At 41.1% G+C, this 19,099-nt stretch overlaps 1 protein-coding gene and 1 long non-coding RNA gene across 2 annotated transcripts in view; one reads left to right on the forward strand and one right to left on the reverse strand.

Annotated features, from left to right (window-relative positions):
* Nucleotides 1–6,688: 6,688 nt before the first annotated feature.
* On the reverse strand, nt 6,689–11,111 carry LOC115069654. The gene is made up of 5 exons (XR_003848903.1): nt 11,003–11,111; nt 9,352–9,427; nt 9,141–9,260; nt 8,968–9,062; nt 6,689–8,413 (listed from the first exon to the last, which is right to left on the reverse strand). It is a non-coding gene; the product is annotated as an uncharacterized LOC115069654 (long non-coding RNA).
* Nucleotides 11,112–11,697: 586 nt separating this feature from the next.
* Foxp2 (forkhead box P2) overlaps nt 11,698–19,099 on the forward strand; it is a 648,199-nt gene continuing 640,797 nt past the window's right edge. The window contains exon 1 of the mRNA XM_029561780.1: nt 11,698–12,054. The gene's annotated coding sequence lies outside the window, so the exon portion shown is untranslated. The remainder of the gene's footprint in view (nt 12,055–19,099) is intronic.

Genomic DNA, 19,099 nt, shown 5'->3' on the forward strand with positions numbered 1-19,099 from the left:
TTTTTTCATATCAGCTTGTTTAAATCCAAAAGGCAATCTAGATATTATCAAAATGGATTATCTTGTTGGTATTATCAGAATCCAGAAATGGCTTGTGGATGTGTATGATGACAATTTTTCAAGAAATTAACAAGATAAAAAATTGTAAATTTTTTTTCACAACTAAAGACAGGAGGCATAATTATTAATAGATTAGGCAACTTATTTTCTACTATGTTTAATTTAGTAAAAACACACTTATTGATTTTGTAACTTTTCTAAACTCGTTTAGAACCTTCATTGCCTTTCTCTACTTAAGTATTGTAACTGTGTTATAACCTAGTTAGGAAAAGCTCAAGAGACAGGTTGTTTTCATGATTAAATGGGAAGCGAGAGTCTTGTCTTACTTTCTCACAGATTTTAAAATTTCCATTTACCTGAAATAAGACTGAAAACATTTTAGCAATTATCTTGTTCAAAGTAATTAAGGCTAAAAGTTGTTTTTTAAACATAGTTTTTGATAAGCATGTATAGGAAATTTCCAGGTTAAAATGTAATATATTCTAGTGGGCCGTCTAAAACAAGAAATGTACTTTCTCAGAAACAATATCAATGGTGTTCAGATGCCCCTCTAGTCCACCAGTGTATTTATCATATGTAAAAATCCTGTGCAATATGTATAATTTTATTCATTTTAATAAAGAAAATTGAAAATAAAAGTTGAAATGTAATTTTATATTTAACTTACAAACACACTTGGGACAAATCCAGTTTTATTGTGTTTATCAGGAATGATTCTAAAAGTCATATGTCATTAATTTTAAAAGATCAGTTTAAATGTTATTGAGTATATTAAAGCTGTAATGAAATGCTTCTAAAAGAATTTTAAAAATATTTTAAAAAGAACATTTTAAAAATACTAAATGAAATAATGTCTTCATAAGTATGAGTCATCAAAATATGAAAACTAGAAAAAAATTACCTGACATCCTACTTTTTTTAGTCTTTCCCATGATGACTGAATTAGCCATACTGCTTTGTGAGAAAATCCCTAAATATTAATTTTAAATCAATAGCCATGTATTAATTGATAATTTTTGAGGTTTAAGTATTGGAAACAGTTTGATGATTCTTCCTCAGCTTCTCTTATGAAATTTTAATCAGATTATTGTATAAGGTTCCAGTCATCTCAAGAAGAGCCAGCTGGGATAGAATGATCTGTAACCACCTTCGCTCACAGGGGTGAAGGGAGGCCTCAGTCTTGTCACTTAAGCTTCTCCATAAGGGTGAATACACGGGACCACTTACCAAAGCAAATGATAGAAGAACCAGAGCCCAGACAAAAGCCAATATTCTTTATAAACTCAACCCAAAGTGGCATACTATCACATGGGCCATTACTATGACTCACAGAGGCTAAATATGCAACAATACAGTAGATAATTTCACAAGTATGCAAACTAAAGGACAGCCCAGGTCTTAAATTCTTGGAAGCAGGAATCATACTGGATGGATTTGATGGGTAGCATAGCAGTGTGTTTCTTTTGGGTCATCTTTCGGCTCATTTATGTGGTGTTGTTCCACCACATCATAGAGCAAAAGCATTTTAATGTAACCAAATATCCTATAATTGATATCTTATTAGATACATGTTAATATGTTGTTTGCCTTCTGTTTCATTTCTCAGCAATAAATATTCTATCACAAATAATTCTGTAACAAAATGCTTTTCATGAAGCTCTTCTCTCTGGATTGTTTCTGAAAGTTTGACACAAAGTTTCTAAATCACTTTCCAATTGAGTTATATCAATTAACTCATGGCAAGGATTGAGAAGAATGCTCGTGTCTCTGGTCCTTCCTGAAGGTTATGCTACTTGTCTTATTCTTTATTTCACTAGTTTTGCTCTTAAGCTTAACAGCCATAAGTGTATGTGCATGCCCCCACCCTTCTGTGTGTGTGTGTGTGTGTGTGTGTGTGTGTGTGTGTCTATGCGTGCATGGGAAGACAAGAAAGAAAAAATAGTAGAGATAAAAGTCTATAAGAATGAGAAGAGGAAGGAGGTAGGAAGGTGTTTAAAAGCATGATAATATGGAACCAATGAGATATTTTCTAGGGCTATATTTACTGAGAGAGTAGTGAAAAGGGAGAGACCCTAGCACTTAAGAGGCTGGGGAAGGAAGACTTGGAGGCCAGGCTAGGCTAAATGACTAACATTGCAGACCCTTAATAAAGTAGAAAGCAAGATGGAAAGGAAAAGGAAAAGGAAAGGAAGGGAAGGGAAGGGAAGGGAGGGGAGGGGAGGGGGTAGTTAGGGTTAGCTTTAGGGGGAGGGTTAGGGTTAGTGTTAGTGTTAGAGGGAGGGATATGGTTAGGGTTAGGGTTAGGGTTAGGGTTAGGGTTTGCCTTTGCGTTAGGGTTAGGGTTAGGGTTAGTGTTAGGGTGAGAGTTAAGGATAGGGTTAGGGTTAGTTTTAGGGTTAGGATTAGGGTTAAGGTTTGCCTAAGTGTTAGGGTTAGCATTTGGGTTTGGATTAGGTTGGGGTGAGAGTTAGGGGTAGCATTAGGGTGAGGGTTAGTGTTAGCTTTAGGGTTAGGGTATGGTATAGGTTGTTAGTGTAGTGCAAGGGAGGGGAGGGGAGGGGAAGGGAAGGGAAGGGAAGGGAAGGGAGAGGAGGGAAGGTCAGAGGGAGATGGAAAGGGAGAGGGGGAGGGAGGGAGGAAGAAGGGAGGGAAAAAGATAGGAAGGAAGAAATGAAGGCAAAGAAGAGTAGAAGAAAACCAGTAGGTATCCTAATGGGACAAAAAAAGGTAGATGGTAGAAGAAAGAGGCTGGACAATGTAATTTTCTCCAGGACACCTTGGCTTTCCCTGCTTGAGAATTGGAGATGCTAAGAGGCAAAACACGGGAGTGACTCCTTATATTCATAGCATTTATCTATTTAACTTTGCTTAGTTCTTTGGTTTCATTTTTTTCCAGTTCCTTTCTGTTTTAATACTAATTTCTTGTGGTAAAATCATGGAAAATTAGAAACAACTGATAAATATATTCAGTGACATGATTTAAGAGTAACATGATTTAAAAACTGACTTCACAGAAGTTAAACACACCAATGTCAAAGCATGACCATATTTTTACCACAAATTTTCAATTTTGTTCAAGTTTTTGGAGGCAACTATTTGGTTCACTTTCATGACTAAATGGTGTATTCTTAGATTTATTTTCAAGTAATTAGCACAAACAAGCAGGCTGTATTACTCCCTTATTGTAGCTTTAAGAAATATTATATATGCATTTATGGTATACCAGAGTTACCTCTATGTGACAGTTTATTGAAATTCATGTTTTATTGAAATAATACACTTACATATTTTATTTCTCTCACTAGAATGTAAGTTCTGGGCAGGTACTTAATCTTATACATCTTTAATTCTCAGATTAATTCTCAGAATGCTTTCTACAGTGCTTAGTGTATAAATATTTGTTGAGTCATTAAATGATGCAGTTGGGAATTGGAATACATATTTAATATACCTTTATATCTATCTGCTAGGTTCTTTAATATGAAAAATAATGAAAATCTTTAGTTGTAACTATTTGAGCCAGATGTTTGGGTAGGAAAGCAGACAGACTTGCTGAAAATGATATACAGCTAAAAATGTATCTGACAGTGCTCTGACAGAATGTATTTAACATCTAAAATACATTTGCTTGAAGTGTGATTTCATGCATTCATTTGAAAAAAATTAAACATCTAATTCCCAGATGTATTTAATGCACCTTGATAAAAAATTAGGTTGTAGATGACCTTTTCCTAATGTTGAGTGACCAGCATTTTAGAAACTTATGAGGATGAACTGGAACAAGCAGACAGTAAAAATATGGAAGATGTTTAGGCTGTGAACCTGAGCCTTTAACAGCTAAGTCATAAGTATTCTTATATTTACAGAAAAGTGTTCCTCTCACCATTTGTGGTGGTTTAAATGAAAATGTCCCTCATAGGCTCCAAATATTTGGACATTTTTGTCCCCACTTGGTGGCACTGTTTTGGGAGGTCTTAGAAGGTGTGGCTGTCCTGGAGGAAGCATGTCACAGACATGCTTAGAGAGTTCTTAAGTCTTGCAAGTTGCTCTCTTGTTTTCTGTGCCTGCTTGAAGATGTGAGCGCCTAGCTTCCACTCCACCTCCAGTGACCTCTGCCACCACGCTTCCCTGCCACAATGGACTCTTGCCCCTTGAAACCATTAAGCTCAAATAAATTCTTCCTTCTATAAGTTATTTTGGTCAATGTTTCTATCACATCAGAGAAGCTTCTTTTTGCAACTGATGGAGACTGTTATAAAATTCCACAACTGGTCAAATGCAGAGACTAAGTGTCTGTGAGGTTCCCAGTCCTAAATGATACATCTACAATGCAAACACTGCCATGGGTTCAGGGAACATCGAAGAAGATGAGGCAGAAAGAAGGTAAGAGCCAGAAGAATAAGATACCTACTGCTAGTTAACGCATTCTAGAAATGAGAGGGAAGCTACAACAATGAACTCTCCACAGTATGGTAGTCTAATGAGATCTTTATAATGACAAAACCAGTTGACATATTAAGGTGGATGGGAAAAATGTCACAGAGTCTCACCTCCAGATGAAGAAATACAGAAACTCAATGAATGCTGAGGGAGGGAGACCAGTTTTCTCCAGGGACAAGCACACTGAGAGGTTGTCTAATCCCAAGTGGGCAGCCCTAAATGCAGGTACACACAAGACACTGAAAGGACTCAGTGCAACATTTTGGTCAGGTGTGGTGGCTTACACTTTTAATCCCATCATCCTAGAGGCAGAGGCAGGAGGCTCTCTGTGAGTTCAAGGTCAGCCTGGTCTACATAGTGAGTTCCAGGCCAGCTGAGGCTTCAGAGAGGCCCTGTCTCTAAAAGATGAAAAAAAAAAGGAAAAGAAAAGAAAAGAAATTATGAGGGTTTAAGTAAGACAGCAGCAACTATGGGGACAGACAGAAGACAACTGTGTGACTGTGGAAGATGAAGAAAGCCCAGTGCTGCTTGGATAGGAAAAGGTAGAGGAGATAGCATGCATGTTTAGTTATGTTTGGCTTCAGGACCAGGATGGTGGATTAAGGAATCATTAACTATTACTTAGGTGAGAAAAGAAGCAGTTGGCCAAAAAGGAAAGAGGGCAAGTTGATACATTTCTACTAATTCAAATAGTGCTATTTCAACAATCTGTTGAGTAAACAGGGTTAGAGATTAGGTGAGAAATATCTGTGGGGAGTTTTAGACATTGTCATTGTGAAAGCCATGGCAAGGATCATGGCTGAGGAGAAAAGAAAGGTGCTGAAAGTGTGTGTGGGGGGATGTCAGGTGGAGAGGAACAGTAAAGGAAGGAGAAGAGCACAAAGGAGGGAAGTTTCATTTAATGTTCAACTATCAACCATTTCAGTATATTACTTGGACAAACTACTTAAATTATTTCACCAATAAAGTTATTCAATCACAATACAAATCTACACTGGTATACAATCTTAAGATAGTTCTTTTTTTGCTCATAGCTTTAAAACAAGCAATGTTTTGTTTTATCTCATGCCCTCATGATAGTCTTTATTCCTTAAAAGGTAGCAAAGGCAAGCTAATGAGGATGGGGGTCTCCTAATTAATCTTTAAAACATGAACTAGAGTTTATTTTAGTATCTCTTAACCATCAGCTTTTCTATCAGAAACAGTCAACTGTGATAAACTTCCTTACACTATTGATAAACTCTTTTACACTAATTGACTTTTAAAGAAGCAAATCATCAGAAATTTTTGTCTCATCCACTAGAGTGAACATGACATAACAATCATCCATCTTCAGTACTGTGATTAAATCCAAAGGTTTAACCACCACTGAGCCATATCAGTATTGATGGATGTTAAGAAAAATGTAAAGACGTGGGCTGTGTGGCTGAATGCCTTCTCTGGCATTCTGATTAGAAATATGAAATGTAGGGGTGGAGAGATGGCTCAACTGTTGAGAGCACTGGCTGCTCTTACAGAGGACCCCGCTTTTGATCCCTGCACTCACTTCACAGCTAAGAACCATCTACCTGTAACTCCAGTTCCAGGAAATCCAATGCCCTCATCTTACCTCCAAGAGGATTGCATCACATGGGTACACTTACATACATGCAGGCAATACACTCATACATATATAATAAAAATAAATAAAAATTTTAAAAAGAAATATGATATGGTTTAATAACCATTTTAGTAACTGACTTGGATCTTTGCTTTTATGTCTAGACTTTTATGATTTTTAAAATTAAGAGTCTAAACTAGAATATTCTTATCTAAAACTTCATGGTAATTCTGAGTCATGATAACTCTAAGACTAATTTAATGTTAGAAATATCAGCAGGCAAAAGACTTTTATACCAGGCTGTTCTACATATTTGAATCAATATGACAAGAAGTATATATTAAGAATTGGACATTTAACACATTTCTTGAGAGACAGACAATCTCAGAAAAATATGGGCTAACTAACATAAATAAGGTTAAATTGTCATCTGTTTGGGTCAGAATTCAGCAACTATAGACACTATTGTATGATTCAGCTTAATATTGTTTTAGTTGATGTCTTATCAACATAAGCAAACAATAACATTTTCTTTAAATTCAATTTTATTATCAAGAAGATAGAAATTTTACAATCCCTTAAGGGTGCAACATTGCACATAGTAAGTAAGATGTTTTGTTTATAGTTTTGAGAATATGTAGCAGAAATATTTTTGAGTATTATGTGAAAAAGCATTTTCAACATTTTAGGAGAGCTTCTGATTGAGAATTGGAAGGCTTTTTCTACTAGTTGCCTTTGTTTCCTGTTAATTTTGAGGAAGTATACCTTGTAACAGAATCTTCTTAGCCTGTAAAAATCTGTCCCAGAGAGACTGATCTGTCTTTCTAAAAAGTCTAACTCTGAACTAATACTGGGTACTGAATGCCTTGTAGTCATTTTTTATTTTTTACACAGCCAACCTCTTATCTTTCTTAGTGTGTTGCAATGAAATATACTAACAAAGGATTAAACTGCTATTTTAAAGAGAAGATTGTCATTCAACTCACTCCAGGACTTTGGTGGTCCCTGAAGTTGGTCTCTAAGGTTCTTCTCAGCAGTCTACAGGAAGCAAAGTGTTCATGATGGGCTAATAGAACTTTTCAGACCCACAACTGATTTGAAAAAGTTGTATCTGGAATGTAACAGGTAGGGGCTATTTGCTTTCTGAAAAGGGAACCTGACCAGCAGTATGGGTTATGAGAAAATATTTGTCAGATAATTTCAGACTTCATGTTACAAAAATATAGGTGGAGACTTTAGTTTGTGATTTTACTTTTTTTAAGTTGAGAAAGTTCATTAAGATTTATTATAGGTCCCAAATTTTGTAGTCCCAGAGTTTAACGACAGATGGTGGTGTAACTCCACCAATTTCACGACTCTATTCAATTTGACATTGTAACATTATCCTTGGTTTGACTTCGTGGAGCTAAAATATTCTCTTTTCCCTCACTGTGTCAGGGAGGAGAATGGAAATATAGACCGTAGATGAATAGAATTATTTATTTGCTCAACTTCACACAACTTTAACAAACTTGCAAAAGAGGGCCCTGATAATCTGCCTTTTTTGTTGTCCCCGTGTGAAAGGAAACATGTTTTACATTGTATTTAATCGTTGTTGTTGCCGGGTTTGGAATGAGCAATAGAACTTTGAGGATGGTATTTCTAAAAGTAAAATAATTTTAAATTGTTGCCCTCTCCCTTCTCCAGCAATTTAAGAAGTCATTTAAATTTGATGTGTCACAATTACTTCCAATAAAAGAGCCCCTGAGAAAGAAAAATGCAGTTTGTGCTTGATTCAGAGTTTTGGAGAAAACAGCCTAAATGTGTGAATGACTATATTTTTATAACAAATAACTAAAGGTCTAAGCGACTCACTCAGAAAAGCATTAACGTTTAACCACCACTTCTAATGTGTTATCCTCAAAGCTGTTTTCCTTCATGCTGCTTCAGTTAGTCTTATTTGGAGTAGTTTATTTTGTGTAAGATACTCTGACAGATACCATTTCAAACGAATTTATCTTTCCCCAGGACCCTAATAGAGCAGGCTTTCGGATTTTGTTGATTTGCGGTTTCGTCATAAAATAAACTTGAAATCAAATAAATTTTCGTGAGAGATTCGAGGTTGAAACTGCTCATTCACCCAGTAAGCCGGTTCAACTTTTCCCTGGAACCTCTTGGAATGACTTTCGCAGACCCACGTGCTGCAAGAGAAACCTGGACTGCAGCTAGGAGCTGCACCGCGACTTCAGGGTCACCATTGGGCTCGCCCTCTCCCTGAAGCACGCAGCGTTTCGTTGAAAGTCTGAGGCGGTCCATACAGCTGACCGGTGGCTGCTGCAAAAGAAAACTATTCGTTCAGTGTTTACCCTTTCAGCGTTTTCCTAGGCTGCGGAAACCCGGTTTTCCTATTATGATATTGCAACTTTTTTTTTGGAGTCTGCAAGTACAGCGCGCTAAACCCTGGCGGGCTCCAGCAGCAGCCGAGGCGAACAAAGCCTGCAGTGTTCCCGGCCATGCCCAGGCGGGGGTGGTGGGCGAGTTCAAGGAATTGCAAATAAATATATTTTATGACCACCCATCAACAAACTACGTGCCACCGTGGCAGCCCCTGGTAGCTGGACTGGGACTGCCGAGGGGCCAAGAGCGAGGGGCCCGGAGGGAGGCGACTGGAGCATCGGAGCTCGGGTGAGCCCGGGGCCTGAACTTTCACCTCTCGAACCCGCGCCTAGCCCATTGGCTGCGGCCGAGGGTCCCCCGAGGGCAGCGGCTCCTGGCAAGATCTGCCTTCTCCACTCGGCGGGAGCTTTCCCTTCTGGAAGGCCTGGTGGCTGGGGGCATGGCTGCAGGCGAGCTAGAGATAATGGGGGTGCAGAGAAGCAAGAGCTCACGTTGCTTAGCGAGGCTCCAGGGAAGGGTGCTTGGCAGGTTCTTGCCGGGCTCCTCCGGTTGTGCCTCCCTTTGACAGTCTAGCTGCTAGACTGGACTGTAAGAAAGAAAAGTCTGAGACTTCAGCTTTCACCCAAACTGGTCTTTGTGTAAGGAAAAGTGAAAGGCTAACTACCTGGTCCCTCTCCCATCCTTGAGAAAGTAACTGCCATTCTCCCCTTCTGGAACGTGAACTTGTCTTGTGAGGGCCCAGACTCTTTGTAGTGCACCTTTTCTGCTCACTTCCCTGGGATACCTGGGGAGAAAGGGAAGTGACTGGGGTGGGTGTATGCCAGAGAGGAAGGAAAAGAAATGTGGCACTGTAGACCTTCTGACCATTCAATTACCTTTATTCACCAGGCCCGAGGAAAGGTACATCCTTGTCTTTTCCAGGATTTCCACATCACCTGCTCTTCTCTTTTTCTAAACAGTTTCAGGTTAATTCAGAGTCCGTTTTAGTTAGATTTGCTAGTGCAGCATAGATGCAGAAAGCAAAACCCCCACCTTTCAGAAGGGCAAAGTAGGGCCTTGAGGTCATTTTTTAATGTTAATGAAGGCTGCCTTCTCTCTTAGCGTCCACCTTTAAAATGATTTTCGGATTATGTGTCCACTCTTGAGCCTGCCATTCCGCAAAAGACCATTTGACGAGAGAGAGAGAGAGAGAGAGAGAGAGAGAGAGAGAGAGAGAGAGAGAGAGAGCGCCAGCTGCGAGCAGAGCATCCGCGAGCAGAGCACACTAGAACTGCCAGGGGTTTAAAAGCTCCCAGAAGGCACTACAACTCAAAGCCAAACTCTACCTCCTTCTTCATGCTCCAGGCAGGGGCCGTCTTGCCAGGACCAGCCGGGTGGCTTATTGACTTAGTTCGTTTCACTAGCAAACCTGGCTGTGTGTTTACAGATGTGAGTGCCAGGGCCGCTTCCAACCGCGGAGAATTTCAGGTTCTGAAGTTCGAGTTGGTGCCAGCTGTGGTGGTGGTGGTGGTGGTGGTGGTGGTGGTGGTGGTGTGAACATGGAGGTCAGAGGACAACTTTTCAGGCAGGGAGAGAGCAAGAACTCTGGCCTTTAGAGAAAGGGCGTGCTGCTTGCTCTTTGAGGGAAGGGAAAACTCAAAAGGCTGAAGTGAGCGCTGATCGGCTGCCTCCCCACCCCACCAGCCCCTCTACTGCAATCCCAATGTGCAAAGTTTTCAGCTCTTTCTCCAGGGAGGAGGGCAGGGAAGCAGCCAGGGCCCTTCACTCTCTTTCCGGTGGCCTCTTGGCCACAGCTATTTGGTGAAAAGTTTCTGTGCTTCTCGCAATGCCATGCTCTTGACTGGAGAGAAAAGCAGCAGCTTGGGCAGCGGCGCACTGACCTCAACAGTGACAGAGGGCCGCGCGGCCGACGGCGGGGAGGGGCTGGCAGGTTACAGCAGGAAGGGACCGCCCGCCAGGAGCTAGGGTGGAGAAGGGGCTCATCAGGAACACCCACCCAGAATCAGGTCACGCGTCCCATTAGGGCCCGCCTTGACCTCTTTCGGTCTTTTCTCTGTCATACCCTCCTCCCTCCCAGTCCCTCGCTGGGCCGCCAGACTTGGCTCAAAGGAGGGACTGGGTGACAGAGACAAGGCCGGCGCATCCCCCACACTAGCAGCGCCCTCGCTTTGAAGAGTGCTGTGAGCTGGCTCTGGCAATTTCTTCTTTCATTCCTGTTATTTTGCTTCCCCTAGTCTCTGATTGAATCAGTCACTAGAGTCTCAGACTCTTTAAAAAAAAAAAAAAAATCACAGCTCAGTAGTCCCCTTGTTTCCAAGCCCCGCCCGGGTGACCTGGGTTGCGGGGGGCCACAACGAAGAAGCCCCCTGAAGTCCAGGGCCCAAGAGTGACAGGAGCCACGGCAGCGCAGACAGCCGCATGGCCTCTGCACTCAGGCCGCAGAGGCGCACACCAGGGCAAGAAAGAACACTCAAAGCTGTAACGCACGCGCGGGGCTCCCTCAGTGACACCCAGTGCTTTAAGTACCTGCCACCAAGGGCTTTGGATCCCTTCGAGGCTTTCTGCACTGCACGTGGAATCCCCTGTTTTCATTTGCCAGCAGCTCCTTCTGCTGAGAGGACGTACTTTGGGGACTGCCAGGAAGCAGCAGACACAACTCGGCTGTGCCAGTACAGCATACGGTTTTGTTCTCGCCTCCCTCCCCACCCCCTTCCTCCACTCGCTGTCTGGGCCCGCGGGAGGAGGCGGAGCAGGAGGTGGAGAGAAGGGTGGGGGTGGGGGAGGAGAGGCGCAGACAAACAAGTTCTGCAGCGAGTTGTTTACATAGCAGGTGGACCTGACGTCAGCCAGGAGGCTCCAAGGCTCCGCCCCACAAGGTTCTGCCCTGCGATCTCCCCCCATCCCCGGAAGAAGTGTGGGGGGGGGTGGCAGGAGAAGATTGGTGGAGGGGACTATAGAGGCATCTTAAAGGGACAGTTCTAGACCAGGTTTTTTTTGTTGTTGTTGATCAACAACGAGCCCAACAACGCAAAGTAAGACAAAACAAGTGGCTCAGCCAGACTTGAGAGTCCAGAGATGTCCCTTCCCGCCTCCCGCCCCTCGGCGGAGAGGCGGCTCAGCGCGCAGTGTGTGTACAGTTTGCATTGCCAACAACACGCGCGCGCGGCCGGGTGCGCGCGCCCGTCAGCGCACACTCACACACAGACACACACACACACACACACACACACATACACACACATACACACACAGATCCGGGTGGGGGGAGCTGCAGCGCGAGACAGCGCGAGCCTCCGAGAAAGCGCGAGACACGCCGGCGCGTGCAGCTTCGCAGCCGCCGCTTCCCCGACTTGAGCCCCGCGCCACCCGCACCCGGCCCGGACGTGTGTAAGGCTGCCGCGTCCTAGGGCTGCGGCTTCCTGGGGTGCCCCCGCCCCCGGAGCGCCCCTACTGTGCCCCCACTGCCACTCGCGGCCGCGACTTCTGGGACTCGTGCGTAGGTGTCTTGTTTGCGGGCTTCTGCCCGCTTGCGGCGGGTGCCACCTCCCGGGACGCTGCCCACTGTGTCCCCGGTCGCGGTAAGTTTCTTCACCCTCAATCTGGCGCGCAGCACCTCTGCACCCCACCCTGTTGCGACCACCTCCACTCGGGTCCGGGCCACCACTTTCCTTCGGGTTTCTCCCGCTTAGACCCCAAAGTTTCGCCCCAGCGCCAGCAGCTCCGCGACGCAGGCATAGTGTGACATGTGTCAAATTTGGGCTCAGGGTCCGGGTTCTGGTGTGGGGATTCAGCTTTGCCACTTGTTGGTCCTTTGCGTTTTGCTTTGTGATGAGGGAAGGGGGATTCAGAGAAACCGGATTCGCGGGTGGCTCCCGGGTGATTTATTTTTAACTTTTGAATACGCAGAATTTTGTCTGGTTCTGAGCGACCCTGGCTGCAGGAAAAGATATGTCGAAACACCAGATGTGTTTGTTTACTCTTTAAAAAAAAATTATTTGTTGTCTTTCTCTCTTCCTTCCCCCAACCCCAGGGGAGGAGAAATAGCAGTAAAAACATCTGGCGCTTAGACGCTCACACGGTATTGATCCGACTGCTGACCTTTATTTACTCCGCCAGGCAAGTGCACGCTCCTGAGGTCTAAGTTAGACATTCATTTCAGAAGTACTTCTGAACTAATAAGAGAGGCATGGGGGAAACTCGTGCTTCTCCAGTTAAGAAATTTATGGCCCCTAGTGACCCGGGATAACCACGCATCTCGCTAGCCACTACTGATAGCGCTCTCTCCCCTGTCCACGCGCCATCACAAGTCGCTTCCCCAGGGACCTGTCCTGCTTTTACTTTTACTCACTTTGTAAAGGGCTCCTTGCTTTGTGTGTGGGTGCAGTCGCGCCTCCTTACTCTTCAGGCAAGCAGTGTGGGAGGGGCTCAGACACCTTGGTGAGAAAAGGAGGGCTTCTGCACTGCTTTTTACCTGTGGGTAAAAAGGATGGCTGGGGTAAGTGCAGAGCCTGTGGACTGAGCACCGGCTGCAGTGCCCTTTCGCGCTCGCGGCGACGCACGTGTAGCGGCGGCCCCCAGCAGGACCCACTGAGTGGCCGCGCGCGTCTGTGGAGCGCCTCTTCCCACTGTCAAGGCCAGATAAGTCCAGAAACCGTGACCTGTGTGTGAGGCCACATTTGCTGTGGGTACCCGATCCATCAGCTATAGTACTTGGAGGAAAAGTTGCCCAACTATCCCCAGACTCTAAGATCTCTTAGGTAAGTTTTTCAGGGCCTGTCGAATAGGATCCCATTTGTGTCAGGAGATACTTGAAGAGGAAGATGCGTGCAGGTTTGGGTCATTTGAAAGTGGAACCAACCAATGCGTATTTTGCACAGGGATGAATCCAGAGGCCGAAATCGTCAGGATTTAGGAGAAGCCTCACAATCAGGAGTCCCCAAGGAACTAGATCCATCTGTGTATTTGTTTATTCAGCTTTTTAACCAACAGATTTAAACCACTTAGTGGACAGCTGCTATCTGTAACGTTCATATGCCCCACATCCCCCCACGTTTCCTCTCACCACATGTTGAAATTCGCTCAGTTTCTGGATCTTGGGGATTATTCCTCCCCAGTGCTGCATGCTTCCAGGTGGGCATGGAGGCATTTGCGATGTGAGGTGCATGAAGTGAACTGGGTGAGTTCTCAGAAGGGAAGGACGGAGAAAAGAAGGCAGTGAAAGACCCGAGGCAGTGTGTAAGGTGTGCATCTTGCAGGTCATCACAGATTCAGAAGTACTTAAAGAACTACTTCCCAATGTGCCCACAGTGTGCTTGGAAGAATAGTTACTTAGGAGCAGGTAAGCCCAAGGGAGAGTGTGACGCCCTGGTGTCAAGTAGCAGCAATGGACGTTTTCCAACTGAAGTATTTGAAGAGATTTACTTTTAGAAAACGAAAGTTTGCCTGGAAGGCACATTATTTGCACGGTCTCCTAACTCCAACAGTTTGGTTAGGCAGCAGTGGAGACAGGAAGAGTGTGAGCAACCAGGAGCCTGTGTTAGAGTTTGAAACTGAAGTGGAGATGAGTTTTCTGATGTTCCATCCTCCAGTCTGCATTGTGGCATACCTCGGGAAATGTTTTATGTTGTCAAGAGGCCTGTTTATTCTCTTCTGTCACTTTGAGTTATGACTAAGGATATTCTCAGTGTACTGGAATTTTTAAATGCAGTGTTTGTTTAATGCTGTTAAACACAATTTACAATTTTGATTTATTTGTATCTCCATTAATAGAGTACATATAAAGTACATGCATTGTGATCATTAGGGCTGAAGCATTTTATGTCTCGTTAGAGTTCATTTTTTTTAAATTTCCTTCCTTCCTTGTATCTCTCCTTCCACTCTATCACTTAGATGGGCTCATATTTAGGGGTTGTTCAGTTCAATGCTTCTTTTTAAAAAATTAGGGTTTCATTGTTATCCAAAACTGATTGAAAGGAATGTTTAATTGTAATTCAGTCACCAGCTTTTAGAGAGGATAGGGGAAACTTGATGATACCTTACCCTAGTGAAGAGAAAGGAGATACACAATTTAAAAAGATCACCTTGAAGTTCATTTTTAGGCCCGGAAAGAAATAGATTGTTTAAAGGATAGCTTAATTTTACATTCAATTTAAATATGAATATATTAAATGTATTTTATACATAGATGTTTAAAATGTGACCATTACCCTTCAGTTTGTATTATAAAAATAGGTCAACTAAAAGCAACTTTTTATGGCTACAATAACTATGCACTGTTTATAACTTTTTCAAAATTGCCTGTTATGGTTTGGGATATTGTTTTCATAGAATTCATATTTTTTGTGCAGAAGGAAGCCTTGAGTTATTTATTTATGAATTGGTTGTGCTAAGGAATCTGTCAGTAAAATTTGTTTCTTTACACTGAGAATAGTGCAGTAGTTTTGCTTTAAAAAATTTTGTAATTTTCTAGGAACTTAAATGGAAAGGAAATAGTCAGATTTGACACACCAGGGAAGTAGAAAAAGGCAAGCATATTAATATATGCATGGGTAATCTATAATGAGAGGTTATATTCTCTTCATATAAGATTTCAAGAATACAAAGCAATTCTCTTTGCATAGCTATCAGAATTATATTCTGTGGAAAGTATATTTAAATATGTAAAAATAACTAGCTGGTTTGATTCAGATTCAGAGAGCATGTAACAATATAATGAACAGAGCCGGACAGATCCATGAGACACTTTTTATTTCAGGAAAATAATATCATTTGTGGTATGTTTTAAAACTTATAGCTGGCCCTGTTCAGTACTTTACTCTATTTTCGTGTTGATAACCTCATGTTGAACCAGTTATTGATTATAATACAGACAGGAAACTGAATGGTAGATGTGGTCAGGTAGTTTCTACCTCTCTGAATTAAGTGAAAAGGAGGCCCCTGACTTGTAGGAAGACAATATGGCTTAGGACTCAGATCATGAAGAAGTTTCTTGACAGGATTGTTAGTTTTTTGTGTTTTCTTTTTTCTTTTTTAAAGCAAATATTAGTTGAATTAAAAAATGGTAAGAATCCCATTTCAATGATTCATTACTAATTTTGTGGTATATTTAAATTATTTTTATCATCTTTGTGGTAAGTAGTAGTAACTCATCAGTATATGGGATCCAAGCAGCACCCAAAATTAGACACACTGCCATTTTAATATTGGAATAGACATTTGAAAGTAATCTTATGTAGCCCTTCATTTATAGGATTCAAAAACTTGGACAAGCCCAAGTCAGAAAGATTGTTATTCGTGTCTTTAGGGCTTCCGTAATAATTCAGATGTTTGAAACTCAATAAACGAACATATTCCAGTGTTCATAGTTTGTAGATAACTTAAAGTCTGGTTTAGATTTTTACATGTTGTTGCTTACTTTTCCCCTTCAGATGAAATAAACATTTTTAGGTTCAAATTTTTATATCTTGGATATGTTTAGACTCAAGTTATTTCACTTTTTATCAGGTAAAATAATTTACTTTGGAAGTTTGGAATTTTCTTATTTGTACATGAGGTTTCTCGGGGCATTTTCATGTTTTTTTCATGATTTGGGTTGAAACTTTTAGAAAACTGCCTTGTTTATCTAAACTTCAAAGCAGGCCCCTGCTATTGTATTTTGTTTATCTTCTATCTTAATTAAGCAAGCCTTGCTAGGAGGATTGTCTAAAATATGCTTGCTTTTCTTTGGTCTTGCATTGTTGAAATGAAAAGTTCATTATTACTGAATTATATAAATGTTCATATTGTAGGGCAGTCTTCCCTGGGTAGTGCTCTTTCATTGTATATAGCCTTGTTTGATTTTAAAAAATGCTTACTTCCACTTGAGTATTTACATGTCTTATTACCTGTGATTTATTTATATATATACCCCTTTCCTGTGCCCTGTGTCTTCAACCATCTTCTAACCAGTATTTTCTAGACAAAACAAACACAAGATAACAAGTTAAGGTGAAATGTAAAGGAATTGTATGTCTTAGAGGATGGTATTAAAAATCTAAGATGCTAGAGAAAAGGCTCTATAGAAGATTTACGCTTACTATGCTACAACACCAATAACAATAAAACATAAAAAGTAACTTGTGTGTAGTAATGAAGTTTCCTTAACAGTGTTCATTAAAGTTTTTTCAATCATTTCTTTGATGATTTGATGTCTTCTCAAATGTGGTTTTATTCGTTATTGACCTAATTAATCTTAGAAATAAATTTTCCATTTTATAATTAACTGATTGGAATTCATGTTCATCCATACAGACATGGGCCTAGCAGCCAACTTCTCCATTATCTGTTCTCTGAAACAGAGTATATCAACATAATCCCTACTCCATTGTTGAGGCAGTGTTATATGTCAGTCATTTACAGCTTTGCCTTTTCATTTTGCAGTTGTGAACTTTGTTTGCTCTGTTTCTATTGGCATGCATTTGTTCCTTTTTCCAACTTGCCAACTACAACTGGAATTCTAAGATTACTTTGGCCATAAAAATCTATCTACAATTTTATTTAAAATGCATTTTCCCATAAGCCACCTATGTTGGCCCTGGTTAACATTTTAATTACCTTGATTTGTGAAGTATGCATTCTTGCATTCAACTTCCCACCCAGTTCTGCTCTTCAGTATTCCACCTACAATCCACCAAGGGTACGCACACTACCCCTTCCCTTTATATTGATAGACATGTCACTTGGAACTGACATCTTCCTTCCTTTCTGCTCTGGCAAATTATTTTCATTAGCATGGACGAATAAAATTTAATGTTGAAAAAGAACATCGCTGTGAAGCAAATGAATTCCCAAGGGGTTTTAAAGCTCTCAGCATTTTTAGTTTATTAATGTTTCCTAATTTCCTTCAATTTCTGTCTTGGAAGACCTAAAATACTTTATGGAGGATAATGTTGACTTAAAATTTATTTAAGTTTTTAACAGTTCCTTTAAAAGATTTTTCTAACATGTCTAAAATATTACATTAGTAGAATGTCATAGATTTTTGAAAAGCAGATTAAAGAACTTTGAGTTCACCAAAGGATCCAACTAGAAACTTAATTTCCTATGGTATTAATTTACGCTATTTTTTCTTCTCTAATTTTGTGTGACTGGATGGCATTTTCTTGAAGTCTTTGATGCTATTTTTGCCTTTACATCATTTTTGTAGTCATTTCCAATGATGACCATAACATTGCAACTTATTTCTAAACCTCAAGCAAAAAGCAACCTTGCTTCTTAAAGTCTAATTCAGGAGGAAAGAAACAAATCAATGGAAGACATACTATGGAGAAAGCATAAAGTTTCTCACTGTCTGATAGTGAGGAGAAACTTACAGAATATTACCAAAATATATTACCATCTTCGCATATGTACACTGTCCCAAAATCACCTCATAATAAAAGAGCCCCAACATCTTTAAGAACTAATCTTTGCCATTACTTCATCTGAGGTTTTGGCTCACTTATATCTATCTACCTGTATTAACTCTACATTTCCTTTCCCCTACCCCTTGGATTCTGCCTTTAGTTAAATATCAAACAAATTGATATTCACCATCTAGTATCCAGATCTGGACAAATGCACCATAAACTACTGTAGTACCTATTTGTTGATCTCCTTGCTTTGGCCTCTGCACTCCACACTATTCTCCATATAGTACAGACGTCTTAAAATTATGCCTTGTTACAGTACTGTTGTGTATATATATATATATATATATATATATATATATATATATATATAATGTATATGAGTATATTGCCTGCATGTGTGTAAGCGCACCTGTGTCCTGCAATGCCCGTGGATCAGAAGAGGGGCTCGGGGGTATGGACAGTTGTTAGCTTCCATATGTTTCCTGGGAACCAAACCCTGGTCCTCTGCAAGAGCAGGCAATGCTCTTAACCTCTGAGCCATCTCTCCAGACCCCTAACATTACTATTGTATAGATCTGCTAACATCTCATTATGTCTCGCTGAATAAGAAACAACGACTTTCTGTAAGACCCTACTGTTTTTCCTCTTCTGCAGGCTACTCTGGCCTTCTTAATATTCTTCAAAACAAAGTGGCCTGTTTTCCATTTCAGTGTGTTTCTTCCTATTCTCTCTGGAGTGCTCTCTGTACATGGTGTATCTTTGAGAACTTTAGTTCCAAGTTCCATTGTATTCCTACTGGAAAAGCCTCTGAGAATTCTTCATGAAAGGCACATCCCTACTGATTGCACTCCATTGTCTTTACTTCATATTATTTTTCTCCATAGCACCATAATCAACTGACGTTTTGAAAAGTTCTTCCAGTGTGATGTAGATTCAATGATAACGCACCTCCAGAGTGGTATCTATTCTGTCATGATATACAAACAGCATGATGCACATACCATGGACCCAGAGATTTTGTTTTGTTCTCTACTCTTAACTGTGCTTTTAACAGTGCTAGGCACTTGCTAGTAACTTCATAAACAAATGTTGAATGAAGAACGAATGGTTCTCCAGAGGCTCAGGATATTAGTTCCATCTATATTATTTCACAACTTGTTTTAATAACATTGAAATCTATTTTTGCCTTGCCTTTCATCCTACAATATTGAATACCTTCTCACATTTGGAAAAA

This window comes from Nannospalax galili, unplaced genomic scaffold (genome assembly GCF_000622305.1).
Source record: "Nannospalax galili isolate Female #2095 unplaced genomic scaffold, S.galili_v1.0 scaffold794, whole genome shotgun sequence".
NCBI classification, from domain to species: Eukaryota; Metazoa; Chordata; class Mammalia; order Rodentia; family Spalacidae; genus Nannospalax; species Nannospalax galili.